We start from the raw sequence: 23,488 nt of genomic DNA, 5'->3' as shown, positions 1-23,488 counted from the left end.
AGAGAGGCGTCGCTATAGATGACAAACTCCTTGCGGACTCGGGTTGCACTAGAATTGGGGCTTCATCAAATAAGTTTTCAGTTGATCGAAACCTTTTGGCATTTCTCATCCATTCGAACTTAACGTCCTTTTGGAGTAAGCCATCATCGGCGTGGCTATCGTTGAGAAGCCTTTACAAATCGTCGGTAATAACCTAAGAAGCCCCAAAAAGCTCGAACCTCAAGAATATTTCTGAGGCTTCCAATTAAGTATGGCTGAAATTTTATTCTGGTCGACTCGAATACCCGTCGCAGATACCACATGACCCAAGAAGCTAACCTCTCTAACCGTAACTCACACTTGCTTAACTTAGCATATAATTGCTTGTCCCGTAAAATTTGCAAAGACTAACCGTAGGTGTTCAAAGATGTTCGGTCTCATTTCTTGAATAGACCAAGATGTCATCAATGAACACGACTACTTAATCGATCCAAATATGGTCTAAAGATCCGATTCATTAAATCCATAAATACCGTAGGGCATTAGTGAGCCCAAACGGCATCACTAGGAACTCATAGTGACCATATCTCGCTCAAGGCGGTCTTGGGCACGTCCGAATCTCGGATTCGCAATTGATAGTAGCCCGATCTCAAATCTATTTTCGAGAACACCGAGGCTCCTTCGCTTGATCGAACAAGTCGTCAATACGTGGCAACGGATATTTGTTCTTTATCGTCGCTTTATTAAGTCGACGATAGTCGATGCACAACCGCATGGTTCCATCCTTCTTTTCACGAACAACACCGCGCACCTAAGGCGAAAAACTCGGGCGAGCAAAACCTCTATCCACCAATTCTTGCAATCGAGCTTCCAACTCCTTTAATTCCGTTGGTGCCATACGATACGGAGCTATCGAAATTGGAGTGGTACCGGTACCAATTCGATGCCAAATTCTATTTCCGAACGGTGGTAAACTGGCAATTCTTCGTGAAAACATCCGGTATTCACAAACCACGGCCACAGATTCGGTTTCTTTTCGATTCCTTGTCATCGAGCACGTCGCTGTGTACGCTTCGCACTCTTTTCTTACATATTTTCGGGCCAACATTGCGATATTACGGTGGCAACCCCTTTAAGTCCGTAGACTTAACCCGAATTATCTCGTTATTCGCGCACCTCAAATCGATAGTCTTGCTTTTGCAATTTACGACCGCATCGTGCATGGTCAACCCATCCAAACCAAGAATAACGTCAATTCATCGAACGGCAAAAGCATCAAGTCCGCCGGAAACAAGAACCTCGGAACACTAGGAGACTTTTCTTGCACACTTTGTTGACAAGCACGTAATGACCCAAGGGGTTTGACACCCGAATTACAAACTCAGTAGACTCAATAGGCAAAGTCTTACTGGATGCTAAGGTTTCACATATATAAGATTGAGTAGAACCAGGGTCAATCAACGCAATCACTTTAGTATTGAAAAGGGTGAAAGCACCGGTAATGACATCTGGAGAGGCAGCATCCTCGCGTGCGCGTATGGCATAAGTCCTCGCAGGAGCACGAGCCTCAGATCTGATGGTAGCATCTCTAGATCCTCTCTGACCGCCACTGACATTGCCCATATTTCTAGGTGGCCTACCTCGAGTAGTGGTAGCACCCGAGTTTCCACTCTGACTCACATTCTGTTCAAGCTTCCTCGGGCAATCCTTCCTAAAGTGGTCGGCCGATCCACACTTATAGCAGGAGTGATCACGAAACCAACAGCTCCCCGAATGCCATTTGCCACAATGTTGACACTCCGCCCTCTCTCGGCGATCATTTCCACCATTGGCGATCGAAGTGACTCGTGTGGTCACAGGGGGTCGATCGCGTCCTCGTCTAAAAAGCCCAAAGCGCCTCTAGACCGGTTCACATCATCTCGAAATCTCTTGATTGCTGTTGAAGAGACTTTCCGAGGACCTCTTCGAATTCTCCGGTTCCCACATCGACTTTTTGTTTCTCCTTTCTAAGCTCTTCGACTTTACAAGCTTGCTCAACAAGTACTACGATCTCTCGTATTTCGAGAATGCCAACGAACATCCTTATATCATCATTCAGCCCATCCTCAAGCATTTACACATAATAGCTTGGACGAAATGCATTCTCGCGTGTATCATTAAGCCTCACAAATTTTCGTTCATAGTCGGTAACCGACATAGAACCTTGCTTAAGATCAAGAAATTCCCAAGTCACTTGCTCTCTAGGTACCACGAAGTCGAGTACTCCACCAATAGTAGGTGGAATCACGTAGCAAGGAGATGGTACACTTTAAGCATTCATCGGTGTACAAGATAGCTCATCGAGCACCGGATAGTGTTGTCCAACCGAAATTCAGCTCGTTCGCATCATCATCATCCGTAGCTTTAAATTCAGTGGCCCCATGTTTTCGAATCCTATCGATTGGGGCTTACTTGACCTTATTTGGTCGATTACGGAGGTATTGTAGGTGCGGGGTTGCATTTGTCGGGAATGGAGGTCGTGGGACAGCCGTGTTAGTTCGAATGTATTGATTAAACCATTCGCTCATCACACTATAAAAGGCTTGCCTAGCCTCATCATTCGGATTGCTGGCCATAGGTTGAGAGTCCATGGCGCTGTCCCTTGTGCGGGAGCAGCGCCACACTCTCCACATCATCAGCTATTGCTCGGTTGGGATCGGGACCCATTGCTATAAACAAACTCAAAGTCAAATTGTCGAAATCACCACACTATCGATTCATCATTTAATGGCATGTATAGCTAGACCCCAAACACCTCACGGTAGTCCTAGAATCGACTAAACCGTGGCTCGATACCATAAAATTGTAACACCCGAACCCGAGACCATTGCGGTGTCGGACACGAGGGGTTAACAAGCCAAGTTCACATGGTTTGCCCACCAATTTGACATTTCCAGTCAGGCTGGAAGACTGCATCACCGTCGCCTTAAAATCATATCTCGAGTTTCAAAACTCGGAAACTGGTTTCGTAAATTTTCCTGAATTTAGACTCATATATCCATCCATGGATTTATTTCTAGAATTTTGGATGGGCCAATTGGTACAGTTTATTAGTTAAAGTCACCCATGTTACAGGGATCGACTGCTCTGACCTTCGCGCGGTATAACTTGAATATCTCTCTGTACAGGGCTTTAATGCTGGTGTCGTTTGTTTCTAATGAAACTAGACTCAAAATGGAATCTGTACATATAAGGTATGTCGCCTAATTCTTTCTGGATAATTTATAGTAAATTTTTAAAGTTGCGACAGGGAACCCAGAAACCGTTCTGGCCCTGTCTCACAATAGCATTAATATCTCTTAACATGTAACTCCTATGACCATTTCGTTTCTTCCATATGAAAATAGACTCATCAAGGTTAATTTACATAGCTTATTCACTATTTAATTCCATTTCTACGAATTTTGGTGATTTTTCACATTCACGTCACTGCAGCTGGCAGCATCTGTTTTAAGGTAGGTCTTACCTATTTGGTAGTCTCCATGAACCAACTAGTCTTTGCCATACATAGGTTCATATATGATCATTTTAACCATGCCAATGGCTGATCATATGACCAACATTCCCATTTCCAAGCCATAGCCACATCATGACACCAAATATATACATACAAACCACAATTATTCTAAGTTCATGTTCCTTTTCGAGCCATTTTCGCATGGCCGTACATACTTACATCACCACATATTTAACAAACAAGGGTAGTCCTATACATGCCATTTCAAGTTCAACCAAGAATTTATACCAAAATGGGGGCTTGATAGTGTGGATGACTTCGACTTCAACGATCCCGAATCCGATTGCTATCGAGCGAAATCTAGAAAACCGAGAGCCAAAGCGGTGAGTAAGCATTTTATGCTTAGTAAGTCTCAAGGAATATAATCAACTCTAATTACAGCAATACATTCACATAGTTAAATGCATCATTTCATTAATGCGCATTCACATAATCATACTTACTTTACCATCCCAACTCTTATGTTCATACACAAATAACGGCTTCATTAAGGCCGATAACTCGCTCCATCATAGGAGCGGATATTCATACGCTCTTACTCCTAGCGCCGCAAAGCACACACCGCACTTACCTTATCATTGGGAAATTTCACAAGTGCATTAGCTGAAATTTTCCAGCAAGCTCATAATTTTCAAATCACATACCTTCGAGTTTATCCGGATGTCGGTACTTTCGTTCAATCGCCTTCGGGACATAGCCCGGTTATGGTAACCCGCACCAAGGCCAACGGACTTTACCGGATATCACGATTTGCACAAATGCCTTGGTCTTAGCCCGGATTTAACAACTTGCACGAATGCCTTCGGTCTTAGCCCGGATATAGCTACTAGCACAATTGCCTTGGTCTTAACCCGGATATAAATTTCAGCATAATTGTCTTGGGCTTAGCCCGGATATCATTCAATTTCTCATGCACACATACATCAATAATCATTGGACATACATATTTCATTTTCACATTACTAAGGCTCAAACACAATTATAATCATTAGCATATTCGCCGGGACTTAGCCCGGTGGAATTCAAATACTCATACACACATGATCAATAATCATACACATCCATGTTTCATCTTACATAATTCAAGTAAGATCACTTCTTGAGGACTTACCTCGGATGTTGTCGAACGGCTTTTTCGCTATTCGATCACCTTTTCCTTCCCTTGTCCAATTGTGGCCCTCTTAGCTCTTGAGCTAATTCAAACAAATTCAATTTATTAAAACCTCATTGTGCTTGCTTATGGCGAATATGACAAGGATTTTAAATGGTCATATGGCCACTCTTTAGCTTGAATACACAATGGTCATGCACATTTTATACTACATCAAGCAATTCAATACAATTTATTTGAGCATCAAGGAAATGCTAAGGCCTTCAATAGGCTACCCAAGGCCGAATATTCATGTACATGTTGAGGCCAATTATGCACTTAATACCTCACAAAAACAGCATGCATTTTACTAGTTAATGCTTTGCATATTGTGGCTCAAAACTTATAATATAGCATCAAGCACTTATATGTGTGCTAGGCGAATTGTGCTTGAAATTTCACAATTATTCTTCAACATCTTCTTCTTTAAACCAACTTATTCATCACTTACTTCATAGCCAAAACATCATGTGCAAACATATATATACAATATGAGCATGGCGAATTTTCAAGGTGTCCATAGCCATCCAAAATACAAATTTTAACTAACATGCAAGAAGCATGAACCATGCTCATGAATGGCGAATATGACAATCATGCTCCTTTTCAACTTCAATCATGATAAATCAAAAGAAGGCTCAAATCTTGCTCAAGAGTAGACAATCCATCATTGCATGCATCATCATCAAGCTTCACACTTAGCATGCAATGGCTTTATCACCATAACAACTTTGGCCAAATACCATTTCCATGGCTTAACAAAGATTTGAGCCATGGCTAACATGCACATCAAGTTAGCAACCAAAACATGCATGAAACTCCTAACACAACCTCATACATACCTTAATCTTGATGCAAACTTGGCCAAATCTCCTTCTAGATCTCTTCCAAACCAAGCATGAAGCAAAAATCCTCCTTCTTCCTTAGTTTTGGCTCAAAGAAAGGATGAACAAAATTTTTTCTTTCCTTCTCTACAACTCACGGCAATGGGGGATTACCACACTCACACACATTTTTTTTTCATTTTTTATCACCCATACACCTTTGTTTATTATTTCACCCTAATGCACCAACAAAACATGTTTCATGACATGTTTAGCCCATCCTCCTTGTCATGGCCGCCACCACCTATAAAGGGGGAATTTGACATGCAAGTCCATTATTTTGCATGCATGCTTTAATTAGTCATCACACATTTCCTATCATACTTTCAAAGTTCATTACTAAGTCCTTTCTTGTGGAATTCACCCTTATAACACTAAATCAATCATCATAAAATGTCATACATGAGCACACACATATTATAGGCATCAAAATAAATTTTTAATTATTTTTATGCCTCGGTTTTGTGGTCCCGAGACCACCTTCCGACTAGGGTCAATTTTGGGCTGTCACATAACAGATCAGAATAATAGAGTCGTATCCACTAACCTCTACACGCCAACTCCGACCAACCCTACACACCATGTGGGGATAAAATCGACCCACCCATCCCTACACACCATGCTGTACCGAAATGCAACACAATCAAATAATTGCAGCTGTGCTGCCATATATCGAGCTTAGGAGCCTTTTAGAATACTTCCTCCATATACAATAACCCAAACCCGATGCAATGCAGCATACAATACATGACGTGCAAATATGCAATTAACAGATCATACATACAAATCGGTCTACATGCTAAGAGTAACATGCTAAAGCACATATCATATAGTCAAATTACGTATTTAGAGATCAAGTAACTCTTACCGACCCAATTGAAGGTCCTAATTGACTTGGGCGACCCGAGCAACCTCTTAGAGTATTCCAGAAAATTGGGCTCACACTCTCATGTGGCCTACCCGTGTGGGCCCACATGCCCGTGTGGCCGACACGACCCAAATTAGCCTTGGTTGTGTGGATCACACGGCCTAGCCCAGAATTTCACACGCTCTTGTGGTGTACCCGTGTGGCCAACACGACCCAATTGGTTGAGCTCGTGTCTCACACACAGCCTCACCGGCCATCACACGGCCATGTCATGCACCAACGTCTTACGCACACGGCCTGGCTTGTCGATCACATGCCCATGTACTGCCACAGGGCGACCACACGCCCGTGTGGTGTCGACAAATTTGTTTTTTTGCTTTCGTCGAATCTTATTTTCTGTGCAATTGAGTACACACCTGGTATCAATTTTGATGCCTAAACACTCTGAGCACTCCAAGGCCCAAAAACGAGATATTCAACATTGTAATAAGTCTTATTTTGCAATTAATAATAAATTTCAAAACTAAAACACTTACTCCATAAAGCTATGAACACTTACCGCAAAGCTTCCAATCGACTCGTAACAGAACAACACAAAGAGAGCCTTAAACCCCATGATACGCTATTGCCAAAACTCGAAAATTAGACTCACAGAAGTGATACAATCATCTAAAAACGATGCCAGCCGAAAATATTACTTACCACACTCGCGATATACGCAAAAGATACAAAATAAAAGTAAAAAGGTAAGGAAACTTCAAGGGAAAATCGACCGCAAAGTGGGGAAGACAAAAAGGAAAAGAAAGCAAAAGAGAAGGGGAATTTTGGGAAAATAGAGAAAAACAAAAAATAGAACTCTATTAGATTTTACCCTGAACTACCCACTACTACCCAATCTCAACTTCTTCAGTATTTGAAAACCACCAAAATTCCTTTGCAGAACTGAGCAAAAAATATAAACTCCCTCGCTCACATAGGGATTTGAACTCCAGACCTCCAAACCTCTAGCACACTAAGACACATCTTAACCACCAGACCAGCAGACCCATTCTGTTATGAAATTACAAATAATTTAATGTAAGCCTGCTAACTAGAAGTTAAGGTTAAATCAGGAAAAAGCCAAAATTTGCAAATGTAAGGCTAGAACTTGGGACCTCACACACACACTCAGAACACTTAACCACTGAAGCAGATAGATATTTGTGTCAGAAACTCACAGAAACAAATTTATCAACTTTAGGGCGTTACAACTCTACCCCCTAAAAGAAATTTTCGACCCTGAAATTTTACCTGATTAGAATATGTGAGGATACTGCTGACGCATTGCATCCTTAGGCTCCCACGTAACATCCTCAGTGCTATGATTTCACCATAGCCCCTTCACTAAAGGAATGGATTTCCTCCTCAGAACCTTAACGTTGCAATCTAAAATCTGAATTGGCTCTTCCTAGAAGGTCAAATCTGGCCAAACCTCAATTTCCTCAATAGGAACGATGTGCATGGGATTAGAGCGGCAGCGCCTCAGCATAGAGACATGGAACACGTCATGAATCCGATCTAACTCTAGATGCAACTCTAACTGATAGGAAACTGGCGCTACTTATTTCAGAATCCGGTACGGCCCAATAAATCTAAGGCTTAGCTTACCCTTACGACCGAACCTCAGAACCTTCTTCCATGGCGAAACCTTGAGAAAAATGAAGTCCCTCATAGAATACTTAATCTCGCATCTCAGATCTGCATAAAAGTTCTGCCTGTCAGAAGCTGCTTTCAGATGATCCCTGATCAATCTAACTTTATCCTCTATTTCGGAGACTAATTCAGGACCCAGAGCACGTCGCTCGCCCAACTCAGTCCAACATAAGGGAGTATGGAACTTACGACCATAAAGTGCCTTGTAAGGTGCCATCTAGATGCTAGACTGAAAGTTGCTATTATAGGTGGACCCTGCTAATGGCAAGTACTCCTCCCAATTGCCTCGAAAATCAATAACGCAGCTCCTTAACATGTTCTCTAGTTTCTAAATCACCCTTTCCGACTGACCATCTGTCTGAGGATGGAAAGTAGTACTGAAGTCTAACCTCGAACCCAGAGGCTCATGCAGTTTCTTCCAGAACCAATAAATGAAACGAGGATCCTTATCAAAGATGATCGAGACAGGTACCCCATGCAACCTCACTATTTCAAAAATATAGAGCTTAGCCAACTTTTCCAGAGTAAAGTCTATCCTAACCAAGATGAAGTGGCAGAATTGGTTAATCAAACTACGATGACCCAGATAGAATCCTTCTTAGTGGGTGTTAGAGGCAACCCACTAACAAAATCCATCGTTACTCGATCCCATTTCCATAATGGTATCTTAATGAACTGCAGCAAACCCGAAGGTAACTGATGCTCAGCCTTAACCTGCTGACAAGTCAAACAGCAAGCAACGAAATCAGTAATTTCTTGCTTCAACCCTAGCCACCAATACAACTCTCGCAGATCTCAGTACATTTTATTCGCACCAGGATGCATAGCATAAGGGCTATTATGCGCCTTCCTCAGAATCGACAGTCTCAAATCCTCATCATTCGGTACACAAATCTGACCGCAGAAACACAATACCCCATCCTTATGAATCCTAAAATCCGTAGTAACACCACTCTCCACCTGACAGAAATACAACTCCAGATACTTGTCCCCCATCTGTTTATCTCTGATCTGATTAATCCATGTTAGTTTCACTTGAAGTTCAACTAGTAGACTCCCATAATCAAAAAGACTCAGTCAAGCGAACATCGCTCTCAGATCGGTCATAGCCCTACGGCTTAACGCATCGGCCACCATATTGGCCTTATCAGAATGGTACTCGATAGTGCAGTCGTAATGCTTAAGCAGTTCAACCCATCTATACTGCCTAAGATTTAAGTCTTTCTGGGTGATAAGATATTTGAAGCTCTTGTGATCAGTGTAAATAGGACACTTCTCACCATACAGATAGTGCCTCTAAAATTTTAGAGCGAACACTACCACTGCCAACTCCAGCTCATGCGTCGAATAATTAGTCTCATGAGTCTTGAGCTGTCGAGACGCATAAGCAACTACCTTTCCGTCTTGCATCAGAATCATTGTAAACCATAAAGTCTTTACTGGGCTCAGGCTGTATTAGAACAAGAACATGAGTTAAAACTATATTGAGCTTATCAAAGCTCTCCCATTGTGCATCAGTCCAAACGAAAGGAACTCCCTTACGCAGTAGCTTAGTCATCGGAGCTGCGATAAAAAAGACCCCTACTACGAAATGTCAATAATATCCTGCCAGCCCCAGAAAGCTGCGGATCTTAGACTCATTCTTCGTCTGTTTCCAACCCAACACAGCCTCAATCTTACGAAGATCAAATCGCGTCCCCTTAGTAAAAACTACATGTCCCAAAAATGTTACTTCCCGAAGCCAGAACTCACACTTGCTGAACTTCGCATACAACTGTTTCTCACGAAGAATTTGTAAAACCACTCTGAGATGCTCATCGTGCTCATCCTCTGTCTTAGAATATACCAAGATTTAGTTGATGAACACCACCAAAAATTGATCCAGGTAGGGCTGAAATACTCGGTTCATTAAATTCATAAATGCTGCCGGTGCATTAGTCAAACCAAAAGGCATAACTAGGAACTCGTAATGTCCATATCGAGTCCTAAATGTCGCCTTATGCACATCGGCCTCCTTGACTTGTAACTGATGGTAGCCCGAACGTAGATCAATATTAGAAAACATAGAAGCCCCTCTAAATTGGTCGAATTAGTCGTCTATCCTTGGGAGTGGGTACTTGTTCTTAATCGTTAGCTTGTTTAACTATCAATAATCGATGCACATCCTCATCGTATCATCTTTCTTCTTTACAAATAGAATAGGTGCTCCCCACCGAGACACACTGGGACGAATGAACCCACGGTCTAACAGGGCTCAGAGGCAACCCCGGTAGTTTCTCAGGGAATACAACTGGAAAGTCCCTCATAGTTCTGATGTTTTTAACCGAAGAGTCCCTAAAATCAGAAATACTGACATAGGCCAAGAATGTCTCACATCCTTTTTGAACCAACTTTTTCGCTACCAAAGCTGAGATCACATTAGTCAGGTAGTCACGATGTTCCCCAATCACAATTACCTCATTATCCTCATTGGTTCTCAACACAACCCTTTTTGTCACATAATCCAAACTTACTCGGTGCTTTACCAACCAATCTATCCCCAATATCAAATCAAACTCCCCAAATGGAAGCTCCATCAGATCTGTCAAAAATACTGTCCCTTGAACCTCTAACGGAACGTCTCTAAATAGTTTACTTACTCAGATGGACTGTCTCAATGGACTCATAATAGTTACCTTGCTAAAAATACTCTCAACTGGAATGCTCAAGGTTTCTGACACAGTACTAGCTACGTATGAGTGTGTAGAGCCTATGTCTATCAGTGCAAGATAAGGTACATTAAATATTAAAAACGTACCCATAATGACGATCAGAGCATCTCGTTCTTCACAGCGACGAGCAGCATAAACCAAAACAGGCTACCTCGCCTTACATGGTCAACACCTTTGCCCGGTGCTCTTTGTCCTCGGCCCATGCCATTACCACCCTTGGCCTGACCTTGGCTCCTAGATGGCTGCTGAACTACCCTCGGCAGCTATGCAATCTCAGTAACTAGAGTCTGCATCTAATCAGTTCTCAGTGGACAGTCTCTAACACGGTGCTTAATCGACCCATATCTCAGACATGCCCTAGTAGTCCTCCAACACTCTCCCAGATGGCGTCTACCATAGTGCCCACACAACGCCACCCCATTAGGTGCAATAGAAGGCCCAACTCTTACTAGCCCATCAGATCTAGCCTTGTTTTTAGGCCTCATCCTAGAATTTGAGGGCTCTAATTCCCTCTTATTCTTTCCTTACTCTCAGTTTTAGAGCTCGATGCACTTAACCTCTTCGGCGATCTTCGTCTTCTCAACTAGAACAGAGAAATCACGCTCTCTCTGCGGAGCTATCAGAACTCACAAACTGTCTCTGAGACCATCCTCAAACTGGACATAGTGTTCATACTCAGTTGCCACCATGCCTCGCGTATAACGGCTCAACCTCAAGAACACTCAGCCTCATACTCGGCCACTGAACAGTCTCCTTGGGTGAGATTAAGGAACTCGCGCCTTCTAGCATCAATACAGCAGGCCTCTACATACTTACCCTGGAACGTAGTCTTAAAATAATCCCATGTCAATTGGTCGGGCTGAGCGCCCTCCTTAACCGTGAGCCATCACTGGTATGCCTCATCACGTAACAGAGAAACAACCCCCTTAAGCTTCTACTCAGTAGTAAAATCTAGGTCGTCCATAATTCTCTCCGTGGCCTCTATCCAATACTCAGCCACGTTAGGGGAGACTCCAGCGACACCCCTGAATAACTCCAGCGACTCCATCCAGGTCATCCAAAATCCGTAGCATGGCTTGGGACAGTGTATCGTCCTCAACCACACGATCATGAGTCCCCGACCCCATCTCTGTCACAGGTCATACCGATGTCTCGTTGGTATCCAAATTTGAAATAGTATCAGATGCCAAGGACTTAGTTCGAGCCCCTCTATGGCCCATACCACAGCCTCTAGTACCCCGTTTACGAGTACCACATGTGCTCATCGTAAATTTCAAATTTTATCTATATTAATAGTTTTATGCATTAGTTACAGATCTAATACTTATTAATAGATATTTTATGTAGTACAGTATTAGAATATTCAGAGTCGGTTATCGCGAGTATTAGTCTCACTACAGTTTTCAGTCTACACCACCTAGTGTAACAACTCGATTTTAGGCCTAGTCAGAACAGTGGTTTCGGAACTACTAACTAGAGGTTAGAGAAATTATTTTTAATATTATTTTATGTGTGATGGAATGTTTATAAAGGTGCATGAAAATTTTGGAGGTTTAATTTTAGCGTTTGTGAGCTTAATTGCGAAAAAAGACTAAATCATATAAAGTGCAAAAGTCCTATTTTGATAGATAAGTGTGTCAAATAGCTAGAAAAGCTAAATTTGGGGTCTTTAAAGGGAAATTAGACCATTAAAGAGGCATGGCCGACCATAGGAGACAAAGATGGTCAAAAAGTCAAAGTTTGGTGGGTTTGGTGACTAGATTGACTAAAATAAAAATAAAACAAAGAGAGTATTATATCGTATTTTCTCTCATCTTCTTCCCACCAAAAATATAAGCCATAAGAGGGTTTTGAAGGTTAAAAAATTTCAGCCGCTTAATATCTCTACAAGTAAGTGATTTTGATCACTTTTCTTGATTTTTTTGTGTTTTTAGGACCCTTATGACATGAGCTAGCTAAGGGAGGGACCATTTTGCAAAGTGGTTGATAGTCTAGGGATTTTCCATGAATGAGATTAAGATGTTTGCTAAAATTTTATGGGAAAATATGAATTATAGTTGTGAAATAAACAACTTTTGTGAAATAGTTTTCATGGAATCCCTAACTAAGGACCATTTTGCATAAGTTGTAAAATAGGTGACAAATGTGTGAAATAATAAGAATTTTTGGCTCATTCAAGCATGAAAAGTATTTTTCTAGGCTTGGTTAGTGAAAAAATATGATAAAAATCGATTTTCGGACCTAGGGGTAAAATGGTCATTTTGTGAAAGTCTAAGGGCAAAATGGTTTTTTTCCCAATTATGAATTTTTGAGTGTCTAGATTTATATGCTAATGAAATGAATGAATTTTTATCATTTTAGATCAAGAATTACAAAATCCAGGCCTAGATAAGGGAAAAACAAAACAAGTGGACTGAGCCGAACTAGTTGTCTACATTTTGCAATCCGAGGTAAGTTGTATGTAAATAATGCAACTACATTGTTATCAATTGTGCATGAATTTTTATAGCATAAATTGTTTAATTGTGGTAATAAAAATAAATGATGATAATTGAGATAATAGAACTCCCAGATGAACCTTAGGAACAAATCGGATATTCATGCCATGACATTTGGGTCATTTGTGCACTAGTGTAAGACATTTCTGGGACATGTAATGGCCACATTATGAGAGCCATTGTAAGACTCTATCTAGGACATGTATAGGACATGCATCGGTCTCGAGATGTAGGCCAGTGTAAGACATGTCTAGGACATGCATCGGTTACTAGATGTTTCAGTGTAAGACCAAGTCTGGGACATGGCATCGACACGTATAGAGGTGTCAGTGTAAGACCATTTCTGGGACATGGCATTGGCATAGATATGTGAGAGCTAGTGTATGACCATGTTTGGGACATGACGTCCGCCTCAATGTCGATAGTCAGTGTAAGACCATGTCTGAGACATGGCATCAACTTGATGGATGAGCCAGTGTAAGACCATATCTGGGACATGGTATCGGCATTATACCCTATGTTTGAGGCTTAATGAATATTCGATAGCATTCCAAATGGTTCAAAGGTGAGAGTTACAGTTTAAGTTAAACGAGAAAAGTACAACCATGTTGTGAGTGGTATAGGTACCTATTTGAAATGTATGAGATGTGAGCTCAATATTGGATAGTGATGAGTAAGTTGTGCTTATGCCTACTTTTATAATATGAGCATGATGATTAATGGTAAAGTTGTTGTTATAATTATTTGCATGAAACTTACTAAGCTTTATGCTTACTTCCTCTCATTTTCCATTTTTTTATAGTGCCGCCTAATTAGCTCGAGGATTATCGGATGTTGGAGGCATCGATAACACTATCATCTGAAGCACTTGGTATAGTTAGATCTTTTATTTTGATTATGGCATGTATATGACCCTGAATTTTGAGTTTTTTTGTCATTATTAATTGGCCAAATGTGTTGACTTACTTTAGCATTTGATTCATTTTGTATAAGGCTATGGAAAATGGCTAATATTGAAAGTTTATATATGAATGCAAGATAATCTTTCATGAATGTGAAATTGTTGGCATGGTTGAATATAAGAAATGTATATAGGCCTTAGCTATGGTTGTTTAGTTGAGAAATCATACTAAGTTAGACTTTGATATGTTGGTTGATGTTAGATTGTGTTTCATGGTGGCAAAGGCTTGGTAGATAGCCTTATATTGTCCACACGGGTGAGTGTCTAGGTTGTGTATGACGCACGGTCAGCCCCATGGATGTGTTGTTTAGTCGTGTGTCTCCTGCACGTAAAATTTGCAAGTCAAAATGCATGGTACTAAACACACGAGCAGAGACACGGCCATGTGTCTCAACCGTGTGGAAGACACGGCCTCTAGCCACGGACATGTGCCTTAGCCATGTGCCCCTTATTGGATGCTGATGTCAAAAGCAGAATGACAAATTTTTTAGACACGGGCTAGGACACAGACGTGTCATGGCCGTGTGAGGGATATGGACGTGTGTCAGGTCGTGTGAAAACCCCTGTAGGTTCAAATTTAGAATTTGATTCACACGAGCATGGGACACCGGCGTGTCCCTAGATACTTAGGCCGTGTGTGTCACATGGGCCATCAGCACGACTATGTTGTAATGACCACACAGGCATGTTGCCCTTCCACACAAGCGTGTGTACTCTTTCAAGAATCATTTTTATTAAGTCAGTTTAAGGACCCAAGTTGGTTCCAAATGGTTTCCAATGAAATTTTGGGGCCTCGTAGGCCCACATTAAGGAGTTTAAACAAAGTTCAAACGAGTTTTAAATTTGATCAAGTCTTGGTGACTCAGAAACGTTTGAATGCCTGTGTTTAATTTTAGTAACACCTCGTATTCTATCCCGGCACGGGTGTGGAGTGTTACATTTAGTGGTATCATAGCTATGGTTTAGTCAGTTCTAGGACTAACCTAGTGTGAGTACGAGTCTAGCTATACATGGCATAATTATATATTGATAGTGTGACGAGATGAATTGTGTTTTTATTTATATAAAAAATGGATCCTGATGTAGCTACGGTAGATAACGTGGAGAGTAATGCACCGGCTCCCGTAGAAGGGACCACGCAGTAGATAGTGGGCCCGTGACAGTGAGTCAGGGTGAAGGAGCTAGAGAAGCTTACCTTCACATGATGGAAGCGTGGTATTCGAAGTTTCTTCATGCTAATCTGAATACTCCACCTCTTTTACCTCCACCAATTCCTCAACCGGTTCATATAGCTCTTCAAGAAGTAAAGATGGCTAGAGAGAGAAACGTCCAATGGACAGAATTCGTAAACAAGAGGCCGAGGAATTTTGGGAAAATATTGATGATGACCCAGAGAGAGTAGAGTTTTAGCTAGAAAATACCATTAGGGTATTTGATGAGCCATCGCGCACGCCTGAAGAGTGTGTAAAGTGTGCAGTGTCACTCTTACAAGACTCGGCCTACCAATGGTGGAATACTCTCGTGTCAATCGTACCGAGAGAGTAAGTAACTTTGGGATTCTTTCAGGAAGAATTCTGAAAGAAGTACATTAGTTAGAGGTTCATCGACCAAAAGAGGAAAGAATTTCTCTAACTAAAGTAAGGTCGAAAGACAGTAACAGAGTATGAGCGTGGGTTCGTAAGGCTCAGCAAATATGCTAGGGAGTGCATATCTACAGAAGCTATCATGTGTAAGAGATTTGAGTATGGATTGAACGAAGATATCCATCTATTAGTTGGCATCTTAGAATTGAGGGAATTTATGGTGCTCGTGGAGAGAGCATGTAAGGCCAAGGAATTGGCCAAAGAGAAGAGAAAAGCTGACATCAAGTCCCGAGACTCAAGGAAAAGACAGATGGGGAAATCAGAGCAGACCTCATCTAAGAGATCAAGAGAGTTTCCTACCCGATCAAATGCGTCAATGGGGTTCTCGAGCAAGAACAAGAACAAGCAACACACGACATCTAAATTGGCCGAATGTGGATCACTAGACCACTTCATCCGAAATTGGCCGAAATTTGATGGCAAAGAGAAAAAGCAAGGTATGAGGGCGAATAGTGCTCCTTCGAGGGGTAGACCACAGAAGAACCCAGGTAGTGGGGCTAATAGTAGAGGTATCCTGGAGATACAGCTATGAGGTCCGAGGGTCGAGCGCCTGCAAGGACTTATACCATTCGTACTCGCGAAGATACATCTTCGTTAGATGTGATTACAGGTACTTTTTCTCTTCATGATATTTCTGTTGTTGCTTTAATTGATTCGGGGTCTACCCATTCTTATGTCTACATGAAATTGGTACCCAGTATGAATATGTTAGTTGAACCTACTAAATTTGTAGTAAAATTTTCTATCCCGTTAGGCAAACATGTGTTAGTTGACCAAGTATGTAGAAATTGTCCCTTGACAATTAAGGGTCATAGTTTTCTAGCTAACCTCATGTTGTTGTCGTTTGATGAATTCAATGTAATCCTTGGAATGGATTGGTTAACTTCTCATAGTGTTGTAGTGGATTGTGGAAGGAAATCTATTGAGTTGAAATGTGAAGATGGGAACGTTTTTCGAGTTGAACCAGATGAATCAAATGACTCACCTGTAGTGATATCATCTATGACTACGGGGAGATGTTTGAGAAAAGGGTGTGAAGCTTACCTTGCATTTGTGTTGAATATCGAAGTGTCTGAAGTGAAAATTGAGACAGTGTCAGTGGTATGTGAGTATCTAGATGTGTTTCCAGAAAAGTTGTCCAGATTGCCTCCAACTAGAGAAGTTGAGCTCGGTATCGAGTTGGTCCTTGGTACGACACCTATCTCGATCGCTCTGTATAGGATGGCTCCGACGAAATTAAAAGAGCTAAAAGTACAGTTGCAAAAACTAGCTGATAAGGGTTTTACAAGACCGAGTTTTCCCTGTGGGGTGCTTCTGTACTTTTTGAGAAGAAGAAAGATGGGTCGATGAGGTTATTTATAGATTACAGGCAGCTCATTAAGGTAACTGTGAAGAACAAGTATCCCTTGCCAAGAATCAATGATTTGTTCGATCAGTTGAAGGGAGCTACCGTGTTTTCTAAGATAGACTTAAGGTCAGGCTACAACCAATTAAGGGTTAAGGAGCAAGATGTACAGAAAACTACTTTTCAGACGAGGTATCACCGCTATGAGTTCCTCATCATGCCTTTTGGCTTAACAAATGCCCTGGCGGTTTTTATGGACTTAATGAATAGTATTTTCTGACTGTACTTAAATAAGTCCGTAGTCATCTTCATCGATGACATATTGATTTATTCGCGTGATGAGAGTGAGCACGTGGAGCATTTGAGAACGGTTTTACAAACCTTAAAAGATAAGCAGTTATACACCAAGTTCAATAAGAGTGAATTTTAGCTTAAGAAAGTTAGATTCCTAGGACACATTGTGTCAGATGACGGGATCAGAGTTGATCCGAGTAAGATCTCGGTTATCGTTGAGTGGAAATCGTAGAGGAATGGGACAGAGGTTCAAAGTTTTCTGGATTTGGCTAGATACTACAGAAGATTTATGAATGGATTCTCTGTGATAGCCACTCCAATGACAAGGTTATTACAAGAGGATGTCAAGTTTGAATGGACGGAGGAGTGCCAACAGAGTTTTGAGAAACTAAAGACCTTGTTGACCGAAGCCCCAGTTCTAGTGCAACCGGAATCGGGAAAAGAGTTCGTAGTGTATAGTGATGCATCCTTGAATGGGTTAGGGTGCGTGCTCATGCAAGAAGGCAAGGTGATAGCCTATCTCAAGACAGCTAAAGCCATACGAGAGAAACTACCCGATGTACGATTTAGATTTCGCCGCCATTGTGTTTGCATTGAAAATTTGGAGGCACCATTTGTATGGCGAGAGATACCGAGTATTTACTGACCATAAGAGTCTAAAGTATTTGATGACTCAAAGGGAGCTGAATTTACGACAACGACAATGGTTAGAGTTGATAAAGGATTATGAGTTGATTATCGACTACCATCCGGGAAAGGCGAAGGTGGTCATAGATGCATTGAGTAGAAAATCCTTATTTGCTTTGAGAGCAATGGACACTCAGTTGGCCTTGTCAGAGGATGGTTCGGTTCTAGTAGAATTAAATGCTAGACCGATGTTTCTCCAAGAAATTTGTGAAGCTCAGAATAATGACGGTGAATTGCAAGCCAAGAGAACTCAGTATGAGTCGGGTGTTGAATCAAATTTCTGGATTAGTACCGACGGGTGCTTGATGTACCAAGATAAAGTTTGTGTACCCAAAGATAATGAGCTCATTTAGAAGATTTTACGAGAGGCACATAGTGGTTGTTTGTCTACCCACCGTGGTAGTGTGAAAATGTACAATGATATAAAAAAAATGTATTAGTGGTCGGGAATGAAAAGAGACATTTCAGAGTTTGTTTCTAAGTATGTAATTTGTCAAAAAGTGAAAGCCGAACACCAAGTACCTTCAGGTTTGCTTCAACCCATAATGGTTCCTGAGTGGAAATGGGACTTGGTAACCATGAATTTCGTATCGGGGTTACCTTTAACGCTAAAGAAAAAGGATGTCGTTTGGGTTGTTGTCGATGGACTTACAAAGTCAGCGCATTTTATACCAATGCGTACTGACTATTCCCTTGAGAAATTGGTTGATTTATACATTTCTGAAGTCGTGAGACTTCATAGAGTGCCTTTGTCGATTATTTCAGATAGGGACCCAAGGTTCACCTCAAGGTTTTGAAAGAAGCTGCAAGGAGCTTTGGGGACAAAGTTGAATTTTAGAACAGCTTTTCACCCGCAAACCGACGGACAGTCGGAGAGAGTAATTCAGATCTTAGAAGATATGTTGTGGTGTTGTGTTCTGGAGTTTCAAGGTAGTTGGGAAAGGTATTTACCGTTGGTCGAATTCGCCTACAACAACAGTTATCAGTCAAATCTGAAAATAGTGCCTTATGAGGCTTTGTATGGGTGTAAGTGTCGAACACCCTTGTATTGGAACGAGCTGAGAGAAAATCAGATCCATGGGGTTGACTTAGTTAAAGAGACCAAAGAGAAAGTTAAGGTGATTCTCGACTATTTGAAGACTGCTTCAGATAGATAGAAATCCTACACGGATTTGAAACTGAAAGAGATCGAGTTTCAAGTCAGGGATAAAGTGTTTTTGAAGGTATCCCCTTGAAAGAAGGTTTTCCGATTCAGAAGGAAAGGCAATTAAGTCCACGGTTTATTAGACCTTATAAGGTGACTGAGAGAATTGGACCGGTAGCATACTGATTACAATTGTCATCAGAGTTAGAGAAGATACACAATGTATTCCATGTGTCTATGTTACGTCGCAACCGTTTGAACCCCTCGCATATAATATTGTCGACAGAGGTTGAGATTAGCTCGGACATGGCTTATGGCGAATAGCCGGTTAAGATTTTGGCTTCAGAAATAAAACAATTGAGGAATAAGAGCATTGCACTTGTTAAAGTATTATGGAATAGACATGGATTCAAAAAAGCCACATAGGAACCCGAGGAGACCATGAGAGACCAATACCTAAATCTATTCACCGGTAAGATTTTCGGAGACAAAAATCTCTAAGGGGGAGAATTGTAACAGACTGATTTTGGGCCTAGTCAGAACAGTGGTTTCGGAACCACTAACCCGAGGTCAGAGAAATTTTTTTTAATATTACTTTATGTGTGATGGCATGTTTATAAAGGTGCATGAAAATTTTGGTGGTTTAATTTTAGCATTTGTGAGCTTAATTGCGAAAAAGGACTAAATCGCATAAAGTACAAAAGTCCTATTTTGATAGCTAAGGGTGTCAAATAGCTAGAGAACCTAAATTTGGGGTCTTTGAAGGGCAATTAGACCCTTTAAAGAGGAATGGTCGGCCATAGGAGACAAAGATAATAAAAAAGTCAAAGTTTGGTGGGTTTGGTGACTAGATTAACTAAAATAAAAATAAAACAAAGAGAGAATTATATCATATTTTCCCTCATCTTCTTCCCACTGAAAATATCAGCCATAAGAGGGTTTTGAAGCTTGAAAATTTTTAGCCACTTAATATCTCTACAAGTAAGTTATTTTTATGACTTTTCTTGATACTTTTTGGGTTTTGGGGACCTTAATAACATGAGCTAGATAATGGGGGGACCATTTTGCAAAATGGTTGATAGTCTAGGGATTTATGGTTGATATTCTAGGGATTTATCATGGATTAGATTATGATGTTTACTGAAATTTTATGGGAGAATATGAGTTGTGGTTGTGAAATAAACAACTTGTGTGAAGTAGTTTTAATGGAAACCCTAACTAAGGACCATTTTGCATAAGTTGTAAAATAAGTGAAAAATGTGTGAAATAATAAGAATTTTGGGCTACTTCTAGTATAAAAAGCATTCGGCTAGGCTTGGTTAGTGAGAAAATGTGATAAAAATTGATTTTTGGACCTCAGGGTAAAATGGTCATTTTGTGAAAGTCTAGGGGCAAAGTGGTCATTTTTCCCAATTATGAATTTTCGAGTGTCTAGATTTATATGCTGATGAAATGAATGAATTTTTATCATTTTAGATCAAGAATTACAAAATCTGGGCCTAGATCGGGGAAAAGCAAAACAAGTGGACTAAGCCGAACTAGTCGTCTACATTTTTTAATCCGGGGTAAGTTGTGTGTAAATAATGCAACTACATTGTTATCAATTGTGCATGAATTTTTATAGCATAAATTGCTTAATTGTGGTAATGAAAATACATGATGATAATTGAGATAATAGAACTCCCGGATGAACTGTAGGAACAAATCGGATATTCATGCCATGACATTTGGGTCATTTGTGTACTTGTGTAAGACATGTCTGGGACATGCATTGGCCACATTATGAGAGCTAGTGTAAGACCTTTTCTGAGACATGGCATAGACCTTTTCTGGGACATGGCATCGACTTTGAGACGAGAGCTAGTGTAAGACATGTCCGGGACATGCATCGGCCTCGAGATGTAAGCCAGTGTAAGACATATCTGGGACATGCATCAGCTACGAGATGTGTCAGTGTAAGACCATGTCTGGGACATGGCATCGGCACGTATAGAGGTGTCAGTGTAAGACGATGTCTGGGACATGGCATCGGCATGGATATGTGAGAGCTAGTGTAAGATCATGTCTGGGACATGGCGTCGGCCTCAATTTTGATAGTTAGTGTAAGACCATCTCTAGGATATGGCATCAACTTGATGGATGAGCCAGTGTAAGACCATGTCTGGGACATGGCTTTGGTATTATACCCTATGTTTAAGGCTTAATGAATATTCGATAGCATTCCAAATGGTTCAACGGTGAGAGTTACAGTTTAAGTTAAACGAGAAAAGTATAACCATGTTGTGAGTGGTATAGGTACCTATTTGAAATGTATGAGATGTGAGCTCAATATATGCTATGTGAATTGTATTAGATAGTGATGAGTTAGTTGTGCTTATGCCTACTTTTATAATATGAGCATGATGATGAATGGTAAAGTTCCTGTTATATTTATTTGCATGAAACTTACTAAGCTTTATGCTTACTTCCTCTCCTTTCCATTTTCTTATAGTGCCGCCTAATTAGCTTAAGGATCATCGGACATTGGAGGCATCGATCACACTATCATCCGAAGCACTTGGTATAGCTAGATCTTTTATTTTGATTATGGCATGTATAAGACCCTGAATTTTGAGTTTTGTGTCTTTGTTAATTGGCCAAATGTGTTGACTTACTTTAGCATTTGATTCATTTTGTATAAGGCCATGGAAAATGGCTAATATTGAAAGTTTATATATGAATGCAAGATAATCTTTCATGAATGTGAAATTGTTGGCATGGTTGAATATAAGAAATTTATATAGGCCTTAGCTATGGTTGTTTGGTTGAGAAATCATATTAAGTTAGACTTTGATATGTTGGTTGTTGTTAGACTGTGTTTCAGGGTGGCAAAGGCTTGGTAGATAGCCTTATATTGTCCATACGGGTAGACACACGGGCGTGTGTCTAGGCCGTGTGTAACGCACAGTCAGCCCCATGGAAGTGTTGTTCAGTCGTGTGTCTCCTGCACGTAAAATTTGCAAGTCAAAATGCACGGTAGTAAACACACGGGCAGAGACACGGCCATGTGTCTCAACCGTGTAGAGGACAGGACCTTTGGCAATGAGCGTGTGTCTTGGCCATGTGCCCTTATTGGATGCTGACGTCAAAAGAAGAATGTCAAAGTTTTTAGACACGGGATAGGACACAGGTGTGTCATGGCCGTGTGAGGGACATGAGCCATAGACATGGGCATGTGTCAGGTCGTGTGAAAACCTCTGTAGGTTTGAATTTAGAATTTAATTCACACGAGCATGGGACACGGGCATGTCCCTAGATACTTAGTCTGTGTGTGTCACACGGGCCATCAACACGGCCATGTTGTAATGACCACACGGGTGTGTTGCCCTTCCACACGAGCGTGTGCCCTGTTTCAAGAGTCATTTTTATTAAGTCGGTTTATAGACCCAAGTTGGTTCCGAATGATTTCCAATGAAAGTTTGAGGCCTCGTAGGCCCATATTATAGAGTTTAAACAAAGTTTGAAAGAGTTTTAAATTTGATCAAGTCTTGGTGACTCGAAAACGTTTGAATGCCTATGTTTAAGTTTAGTAACGCCTCATATTCCGTCTGGGCGTAGGGCACCGGTGTGGGGTGTTACACCTATAGTGTTTTCAGTGTAATATACTACCTAAAATAGTTTAAATGTATTTTGATCATATTTTCAGACAATTTTAAACAGAGGTTTAAAAAACTTACAAGATCAGCGCCGGAGACTCGATGTATCACATACTTATTCAAAAATATATCAAATTATTTACAAATCATTTCTTTAAAACCAATCTTTAAACCCAAATCCACAGCTAAGTTTTGCAACCTAGCTCTGATACCACTAAATGTAATACCCTAACCCTGGACTGGACGTTATGGCCAAATCTGGTGGTGTCACATAAGAGTGTTTTTCAAAATACATTGCCCTTACAATCGTCCCATTTCTTAATTTTACTTAGCTTGGGAAGACATGTTCTAATTGCTTTAATTTAAAACATTTCTTTTGCACAGAAACTTTTCAAAACCTAATAAATTTTTGGGAACCGTTTCATGTATGAAAACCTTAGT

Source organism: Gossypium arboreum, chromosome 4, assembly GCF_025698485.1.
Source record: "Gossypium arboreum isolate Shixiya-1 chromosome 4, ASM2569848v2, whole genome shotgun sequence".
Lineage (NCBI taxonomy): Eukaryota > Viridiplantae > Streptophyta > Magnoliopsida > Malvales > Malvaceae > Gossypium > Gossypium arboreum.
Note: the sequence above shows the minus strand (reverse complement) of the source record.